The sequence below is a fragment of the Mirounga leonina genome, unplaced genomic scaffold, assembly GCF_011800145.1.
Source record: "Mirounga leonina isolate KUSES-001 unplaced genomic scaffold, KU_Mleo_1.0 Mir_170, whole genome shotgun sequence".
Classification (NCBI taxonomy): Eukaryota; Metazoa; Chordata; class Mammalia; order Carnivora; family Phocidae; genus Mirounga; species Mirounga leonina.
This window is the reverse complement of record NW_023270433.1, coordinates 27,345,622-27,355,227: the sequence shown is the minus strand read 5'-3', so window position 1 is coordinate 27,355,227 and position 9,606 is coordinate 27,345,622. Positions and strand designations below refer to the sequence as shown.

The 9,606-nt window shown below is 36.9% G+C and overlaps 1 long non-coding RNA gene across 3 annotated transcripts in view; it reads right to left on the bottom strand.

Moving 5' to 3' along the window:
• LOC118017872 overlaps positions 1–7,291 on the bottom strand; it is a 40,506-nt gene extending 33,215 nt beyond the window's left edge. The window contains exon 1 of one of the 3 annotated variants that reach the window (XR_004681255.1): positions 6,641–7,291. This is a non-coding gene — a long non-coding RNA (uncharacterized LOC118017872). The remainder of the gene's footprint in view (positions 1–6,640) is intronic. The other 2 variants (XR_004681253.1, XR_004681254.1) reach the window with 2 other exon arrangements.
• Between the last annotated feature and the right edge of the window lie 2,315 nt (positions 7,292–9,606).

Genomic DNA, 9,606 nt, shown 5'->3' with positions numbered 1-9,606 from the left:
CTTCTCCTTCTCCTTCTCCTTCTCCTTCTCCTTCTCCTTCTCCTTCTCCTTTCTTTTTTTAACATATAATGTATTATTTGTTTCAGAGGTACAGGTCTGTGCTTCAACAGTCTTGCACACTTCACAGCGCTCACCATAGCACATACCCTCCCCAATGTCTATCACCCAGCCATTGCCATCCCTCCCACCCCCCACCACTCCAGCAACCCTCAGTTTGTTTCCTGAGATTAAGAGTTCCTCACAGTATTTTCATGGTCATTAATAGATACAGGCAAAGCCATGGGAAATTTGAGCCACTCAACTTGCAATTCCCAGCTAAATTCAAACAAAATGATGCTTTGCCTTCTTGTTTCAGCTTTCATACTATAAACAAATTTCCTTTTCACAGTTTACTTAGTGCCAGGTTTTTTTGTGTGTGTTTTTTTTTTTTTTTGTATTTTCTTGCTTTTTGGGGGCAAATTTGCAGTTTAAAATAAACTCCAAACATAATGCTGAAACAATGTCTAAGTGCAAAAAACCCATAATGTGCCTTATGAAGAAAATACATGTGTTAGGTTAGTATCTTTCAGGCATGATTTATAGTGCTATTGGCTATGAGTTCAATGTTAATGAATCAACAATATATATAAAATGTCTTTATTTTTTATTTATTTATTTTTTAAAAGATTTTTTATTTATTTGACAGAGAGAGACACAGCGGGAGAGGGAACACAAGCGGGGGGAGCGGGAGAGGGAGAAGCAGGCTTCCCGTGGAGCAGGGAGCCCGATGCGGGGCTCGATCCCAGGACCCTGGGATCGTGACCTGAGCCGAAGGCAGATGCTTAACGACTGAGCCACCCAGGCGCCCCTATAAAATGTCTTTAAACAGACCTAAGGTTATATACTATTCTGTTGATGAAAATGTGACTGGAGGCTCACAGGAATCTAACTTCTGTATTTACCCTAGGAACAATGGTTCGAACTTTGCTAATTCAGTGTTTCTGATGACTACCTAAAATAATGAGAATTGACCGTAAGCACAATTGTTGATACCTACTCTATACTAGATGCTGGACTTTGTGTTATTGAACAAACACATATGAGTTCTTTCAATGCACCAGACTTGTTCTAAGTAATGAGGGAATAGTAGTGTGATAAACCAAGGATTTCAGCTTTCTTTCTTCATGGAGCTAATATTCTAGCAAAGGCAGAGAGGAAATAGACACATAAATGTATAATATGTTGGTGATGGTTAAGTGCTATGAAGTAAGCTTCCATGCTCTAGTATGTAGATTATGTAAATAAAACTCAGAGAAGGTAACTAAGTTGTTTATGAAAAATCTAAATTAAATGACTCAAAATTCAAGCTCAGATCTTTGGATTCAAAAAGCATGCTCTTTCAATTAATTTATACTTGATCCTTCTCACAAATGGATGTACTAAAACTTCTTGGTGGAGAACTGCTTGTAGCTCCTGTGAGGAACACCCTATCTCAAAAAGTAATAATTTCATTTTATTTATTTTTTATTTATTTTTTAAAATATTTTATTTATCTATTTGACAGAAAGAGACACCGCAAGAGAGGGAACACAAGCAGGGGGAGTGGGAGAGGGAGAAGTAGGCTCCACTTATCAGGGAGCCTGATGCGAGGCTCGATCCCAGGGCCCTGGGATCATGACCTGAGCTGAAGGCAGATGCTTAATGACTGAGCCACCCAGGTGCCCCAAAAGATAATAATTTTATACTATAGAGCAATGGTTTTGAATATTGGGGTCATTCTTGTTTCCCTAGGGACATTTGATAATACCTTGAGCCATTTTTGATTGTTGTACTTGGGTAGGGGGTGATACTGGCATCCCGTGGGTCAGGAATTGGGCTTAACATTCTACAAAATAGAACAAAGAATTGTCTAGCCCTAATAGTGTTTACATGGAGAAACTGCTCAGAGCCATGGAACTTAGAAAGAGCTAGATGAGGAACACTTCCAAGTAGCTAGCTCAGGACTCATGTAGGAAAGTAAAGAATCTTGCTTTCTCAAGATCAGATTAATTGTGCTCACTACAGGGGAGCAAAACTTACGACCCCAAAATGTGTCTCTTTGGCATGTGAATTATTTTAGGCTGATTATTTTTAAGAAACAGAAGACTCAAGAAGTTTTTCTTTTTTGCCTCTCTCCTAACTGCTTGAAAGAACTTAGATAGAGGACCTATTCTAGGAGGGGGAGCTATCACCAGAAATAACTATAGTATAATACAAACTAGGTATGGTAGACAGGGAGGAACCTAGCAAGGCATATTTTGACCAAAGTCCTCTTTGGACTTGTCCAAAGCAAACATTTGTTTACCAAACACTTATTCTTGTCCCAGCAAACATTTGTTTACCATTTATTCTTCCCATTCTTTCTGTGAATTGCATTCCTTCACTTTGAAGCCCCAGACCTTTACCCCTATTCCTGAGTCCAGAATAACATATATACCTCATCTTGCCTAGTTTTGGAAACTCTCATGTTTATGTGGATCCCCTGTATGTACATTATTAAATTTGATTTTCTCTTATCTGTTTCATGTCAATTTAATTCTTAGACCAACCAGAAGAACCTTAAAGTATAAAATAAAAATTTTCCTCCCCAACAGCATCATCCAGCCATTGCCAATTTAAGATCTTCCTAAATCTAAAATACTCTCACTTTGGATGCCAACACATCTCTTTCCCAACAATCTCTTCCTTTCTAAGCTCCTTCAGAATTTTCAGTATGTATTTAAGAACTGAGGAAGTAAAAATAAGAAGAAAAAAAGGAAGACATTGATGGTAGAAAAAAATGGAGTAGACTAAAATATAAGCATCTAAAAAAGAAACTTGAATGACTCTCTCTCTCATGTTCTTCCTTCTTCCCTTGCTCCCTCTCACCCTTCCTTTAGTTCTTCTCTCTTCCTTTCAACAGATACTTTTTTTTTTTTTTTTTTACTGTTCTAAGTGTGGTGTATAGATGAGATTATCTTCTGAGGGCACTTTATTTCTAATAAGCATTGTATTTTACAAAGTACTTTTTACATTTATTATCTCATTTGAGTCTTTCTATAAACTATACTATTCTTTCATCTATATAATGCTGACATAGGTATGAGGATTATGAGGATGTGTGGTTCTGTACTGCCATATACTTATGAGGGCATCAGAAATGGTATTTATTTTGGATTATAAAATCACACAAAACACATGCTTTTTAAAAGGTGATGCACTGTCTTGGGGATCTGTAATGAAATTGATTCAAAATAACACTAAAATGAGGGTTCCGTTGAACTGCTTTTAGGTATCAGGCATAACACAAAGTAGCTCATTAAACCCCTCAGATATCTAATGAGCTAAATTGTTTTTATCCTAGATTTGAGAGAAGTTGAATAATCTTAGTATACAAGACTAAACTTGAAGGTAGTATAATAGTGAGTAAGCAAAAAATAGTTTCTTTTTAGTGTATTAACTGGTATTTAGCTATAATGAATAAAGGTCCCCCAATACATTTTAATAATTTTGGGCCCAAAATTTTGTACACAAACAACCAAAATGTTGGTTAATCACCTTGCATACATGCTAATAGTTTATTCATATCTTGAATTTAAAGGGAAAGGGGCAACTTTCTGACTAAAAAATTTAAACCCAAATATTAATATTAGACTAGTAACTATTCTTTTGAAGAATTTATTCATTAGGAAAACCTATGTTCCACTTACTGCTCCTGCTCCCTTCTGAGTCAGACCACTTGTTACAATGTTGGCTCTGATTAGAAAATCTATTAGAAAATTAAAGAGTTCTTGGCAACCTCTAAGTCATGGATTTGAATCCTATTTTCTTCAGGGCTTGCATCTTAACATAACTTGGTATGTTGCTGGGAAATATAAGATACCAAACTCTATGGAAAACTTGGAGTTGTCTCTCCCCAGTCCACAGCAGAACTTGTCTAGTGTTCTAAATTCTGTCTCTAAGGCAAACAAAATAGCAGCTAAGGCTCAAATGAGTGTGGACAACTCCAGATCTCTAGGAGGTAAATTTGCTAAATAACATAATTCTGTTATTTCTGTTTTTCAAGATGAATGAAGACTTAGTGAAAGCATTACCTTTGGAAAGCATAGCTTGAAGCCCCACAAGAAAGGATGACAGTTATGCACATCCGGGGTACTCATTTTATTTTCTGATTCTCTTAGGATCCAACTTTGCTCCATTATTTCTATGGATTCATGCTTATAATAGTTTATTTCTTGTTTGTTAGTGATTTTTGATTGTGAACTCATTTAGGGGAAATTTGTCATGAGACCTGGGTTTAAGTTCTGCTTCTACAGGGAGAATGTATGTTTGCTTCTGCCAATTGCCTGGGGTTACTACCAACTTTAAAATAAATTATCCTTTTGAGGTTTTTAGGAAAACCAATTGAATTTACTCTGTAGACATTCTAATTGCTTCTGGTTATACAATCTCAGCTAAGATTTCCTGCTGACTCTTGTGTGGGTGGTTTTTTTTTTTTTTTTCCTCTAATTTACCTTTTCAGTGAGAATGTAGACATTCAGGTATATAGACTTATACACAGAGGCTTCCTTTTAGACATTCACCCTTGGACAGAGTCCATTCTTTGTCTCCTGTCATCTGTACCTATCAATGCTGACCATCAGAATTGAAGCTCAAGGACACCAGACTTGGGTACCTAAGTGGTGTCAGAGCTCACTTCCCTCTCTGGATTCCTATTTAATTTTTTTTTAATTTTTAAAAATTTAACATTTTCATTTAACAATATATTCAGCCATCTTCTCATATTAGTACATACAGGTTTGCCTTTTTTAAATCAACAGCTACCAAATAAATACTATGGATAAACAATTATTTATCTAGCAAGTTCTCTATCAATGGATATTTATGTTGTTTTCAGTTTTTTATTACAAAGAAAACCCCAAAACAATCAGCATGCATATATTTGTAGATTTGTACATCTAGATTAAATCTCTAGAGTTAGAATTGCTAAGTTAAAGAATGTAATGAATTTTGATATTTCCAATTCGCTTTTCAGTATTTGCAACAATTAATTTGAGTGAGAAAGAAAAAAATCAGTGTGCCTGAATTCTCATTGACTTTCTCTAATGGGTTTTATTGAGTATATTATTATTAATTTGAGGGAATAGTTTGTTTCTTAACATTGTTCTAGAATTTATTCCATGGAGAGACAAATCATATTACAGAAATATGCATGAAATGTTTTTATTAGATATTTTTCATGCCATATGAGCACCTGATTTGAACCAATTTTTCTCATATGTAACTGAAATATAATCTTTTCAGGGCAATGCCATTTGATTTCTCATCTGACTGTGAGTGTCCTAACTGCTTGGAGAGTACTCAGAATGAGCCTGATTGGAATCCCTGTTTCAACAAGAGTAGTAACAACTCTTTGTATTCAAGATCAAGAAAGAAATCCATGCTTTCTTCTGGTGTGCAGTGCTTTCCTTCTCAGTGTTGTTCCACTAGGCCAGAGAATGACACCAAAGAAGACTCAGGGTTTCTTCCCTCAGAGGAGGAAAGCTATGCAGAGTCTTCTCAAAACAACCATCTCAGTCTGAACCCTGAGGGCATTACAAGGAAAATCAGACCATTGAAAGAGTTGACTGTCCAGGAATTACTGAGGGAGTTTGGGGATAGTGGGAAGTTCCAGCCAAACTCCACATCCGTAGGCCACTTTAGAGATCAGGTGGTAATGAAGTTCAGAAGAGCTCTGTATTATTCTGGAATTTGGGTGACACATGTCCAAGGCTACAGACTTGAAAAGCACTTGTCAGCTAATTATTTCAAGAAAAACCCTGGTTGTCTACACCGGCTGGTCCCCTGGCTGAAACGGGAACTAACAGCTGTTTATGGAGATTATGGCTATACGGTGAAGAATATCCTATCCACCATTCTCCATCACATGACAGAATATGATCTGGACAGTGAGTCCTTCATTCACCTCCTGGAACCTTATCTCCAACAACACACCCACCATTTTCTGCATGAGTTTATCAGTTTTGTTCATTCACCTTATAACATGGAAACCTATGACCAACGAGCCATCTATCAATGTCCTTCTATTTCACCATGGATAAAAAAGAAGTCCATAGCATCAGCTTCTGTTTTGCCTTTGTCTAAGGATCAGGCTCTACTGGCATCTCAACATGATACAAGGCAGTCTAGAAATACCCAGGACCAACGGAATAATGAGCAGAAGCCTCTGTCTGGCTTAAAGCCATTTCCAAATGGTAACTCTTCCTTGAAGAAATCTGAAATCCCACTACTCCATCATAAAACAGCAAGCAAAATCCATGCTTGGATCAAAGACAAACCAGAATCAGGAGATCAAAAAGGCACAACTTCTACTAATATATTCCTGAATTATACTACACCAACGGAAAGGGGCCCAAGCATACTGAATTGCAAAAAAAAAGTTCAAGAGAGGAAAATGGAAGGGATAAAGTTGCTTCCTGGTCATGTCCAGGATCTGGGAAAGAGTGAAACAACTGCACATACTTTCAGTTCCCCAGCAATTTTTAATCAGGGGCAGCCATCTCAGTACAGTCTGAGAGAAGAAAGGATTTTGAGCCCTGACCAGCAGATCAATTTCCAGAAAAAAGCAGAAAAAAATACATACTCAGATTCTTCACTGAAGATTTTTCAAAGAAGATTGCCCAGAGAAAGATCCCTGCTAAGTTGCAAATCCAGAAAGAGGGACCCTTCTTGGAGTTGCATTTCAGAAACTGCCCTTTCTTCGAAGAGAAATAGTAGGAAACTGAGCTCTGTCAGAAAAAAGAGATTGAAGGGCAAAGAGTCCTCCCAATTTGCAGAAGTTGGTTCACATTTCAGTAGAAGAATCCAAAGACAATCAAGGTCCAGTACTCACAGATCCAAATCTTGGTGTGTTGGGCTTACAAAGAGATCTTTAAGCAGAGATTCAAGTAATTCATCTCTGAGAGGAAGTCACAGAAGTGAACGCTTCATCCAAAATATATGCTGTGACCACTCAAAAGAAAAGAATGTGCGTTGTTATGAATCCAACTGTGGAAGGGCATCTTCGACCACAGTCCAATATGTGAAACTTCCTTCAACTTCTGGGAAGAGACCCAAGTGTTCTAAAAGCGAGAGTACTTCCCAAGCTGGAAGCCACTGTAACAATCTCACATGCCTACAGATTGAGAAACAAAGATCCTCAAGTAAACAAGAGATGAGGCAAAAAACTACAGTTCCAAGAGGTGACAAAACCAGAGCAGTTAGGCACAGAAAAAACAAATGCCAGTGTCTAGATAAAAAAACCACAAAGGAAGTCAGTGATGAAGTCGGGGATCTGAATGATATAAGGCAAAGGAGTAGTCTTTCTGAGTGTGCACCTTCCTGCAGGAGGCAAATCCCAAAGAAAAAGGAGAATTCAGGCCTTCAGAAATGTTACTGGGCCAAGAATGAACATAAAGGAGACAAAGTATCAGAAACACAAGGATGCAAATTGTTTTGAAAGGCAAATCAGTCTATTCAACTAGCCACCAGGGATCTTTGAAAGTATTAATATTAACCTGGAAAGGATTCATCCTGTTGCTTTGTAACTGGAACTAAAAGCCTGATGAATTAAATTTAAGGCTTCCTGTAGAGACAAATGCATATTATTAAATTGGCCATAAATGTAAATATTATTTCAGTCTGCTTTTTTTTTCTTACGAACTGAATTCTTAAAATATTTGGCTTATTTTTTATTTCCTAGATTTAACTATAAAGATTATCTGCCAAAAGTTGCAAACACCACAAAGACTACACTAATGATAGGAGTATATGTTACTTAACACAAGTTATGGATATTAAGTATTACTAAGCACAAGTGTTATTTTTTAAGAAAAGATAGATGTATTGATTTTTATTTTTTAAATATATAAATTACTAAGCACAAGTGTTATTTTTTAAGAAAAGATAGATGTATTGATTTTTATTTTTTAAATATATAATCTATAAATTCTATAAAATATATTTATTAAATATATGTGTAAATATGTATGTGTGTGTATATATATGCATGTGTATATATATGTGTAAATATATATATGTGTGTGTGTGTGTGTGTGTGTACATATATTCCAGACCTAATGCATTTTCAGTCCATGGAAAATAAGGAGGCATGGTCGCTATCTTAAGATATAGTCATTGCCTTCAAGAATCTCACAATCTAGTTGTAAAAACAGATACAAATAAATAGAAAAAATAAACATCTTTGGGATATTTGGCACTACCTTCCTATTTCCCCACCCTGAAAACTGCCTTTACATGCCCTGACATCTAGATATCTTCATTAAAGGCTGCCATACTTTTAGATAACTGATTCCTTACCCACCATAAACTGGTCCAGTAATGGTAACTATACCAAAGCCAAGCTAATCATAGTATTTTGCTGATCGTATTTTGCCTCTCTGGTCACACAATTGATGAGTCCAGTGGTGGTCAAGTCATAATACTTCCCTGAGATTTTTCAACTGGTTCCGATAAAGAGGGTTATTCTGCGCCCCCTCCCCCCCACCCCCCAGCCCTGCCAGTGGCAGATAGTAAAAGCTTTAAAGCTTGGATACTGTTAAGAGCTGTATTTCTCAATTTGTGAAGAAAACCAGTTTGAAGTAAGAAAATAGAAAGCTAACAAAGAAAAGCAAAGGAAGTCATGAGAGACAGTCCTGGAGTCAGGACCTAGATCTTCTAGAACTTGAGCTGTTCTCCAGTTCTTCATGTGGTTTTATTTTTTAACCCTTTTTAGGTTTTGTGAGTCAATACATTTCCTCTCTGCTCTCTTATTAAATAAAGAATTCCAGTTACTTGCAATCAAACAATTCACTGGGAAGTGGCAAGTGGCAATCAGGGAGCAACAATTGCCTTGGGGAGGTTTCTGAAGGCTTTTTGGAGAAGGAATGTGAGTATGGTCTTGAAGAGTAAGAGTTTCCCAGGTTAATGTGTTGGCAAATGCTATCAAGAAAAATGATTAACAACAACAACAACAACAACAAAACCCTAATGTAACATTGTCAACTATACTTCAATTAAAAAAAATGAGCAACTTGAAAAAAAAGGGAGAAAAATAAAAATTCCCAGCACTCTCCTTCCAATGTAACTGGGAAATTCTGAGAGAGACACTGAGAAGGGATGCTGATCCCAAGTTGTAAATAGGAATGAAATCTGGCTTTTCTGGGTTCATAGTAGTCGCAAAGCACCTAAATGTAGCACAGGACTCAAATTCCAAATTTAAAAAGATGAAATTATGTCTTAATAACTCCTTTTTAAAAACAATCAAGACATGGGGCGCCTGGGTGGCTCAGTCGTTAAGCGTCTGCCTTCGGCTCAGGTCATGATCCCAGGGTCCTGGGATCGAGTCCCCACATCGGGCTCCCTGCCCAGCAGGGAGTCTGCTTCTCCCTCTCCCACTCCCCCTGCTTGTGTTCCTGCTCTCGCTATCTCTCTCTCTGTCAAATAAATAAAATCTTTAAAAAAAAAAAAAAAACCAATCAAGACATGTTTCTGCAGAAATCTTAGAAAATCTGTTTAACAGGTATAAATGTGTTCTGGCACATTCAATTGTAAAATTGTTAAAATGTAACA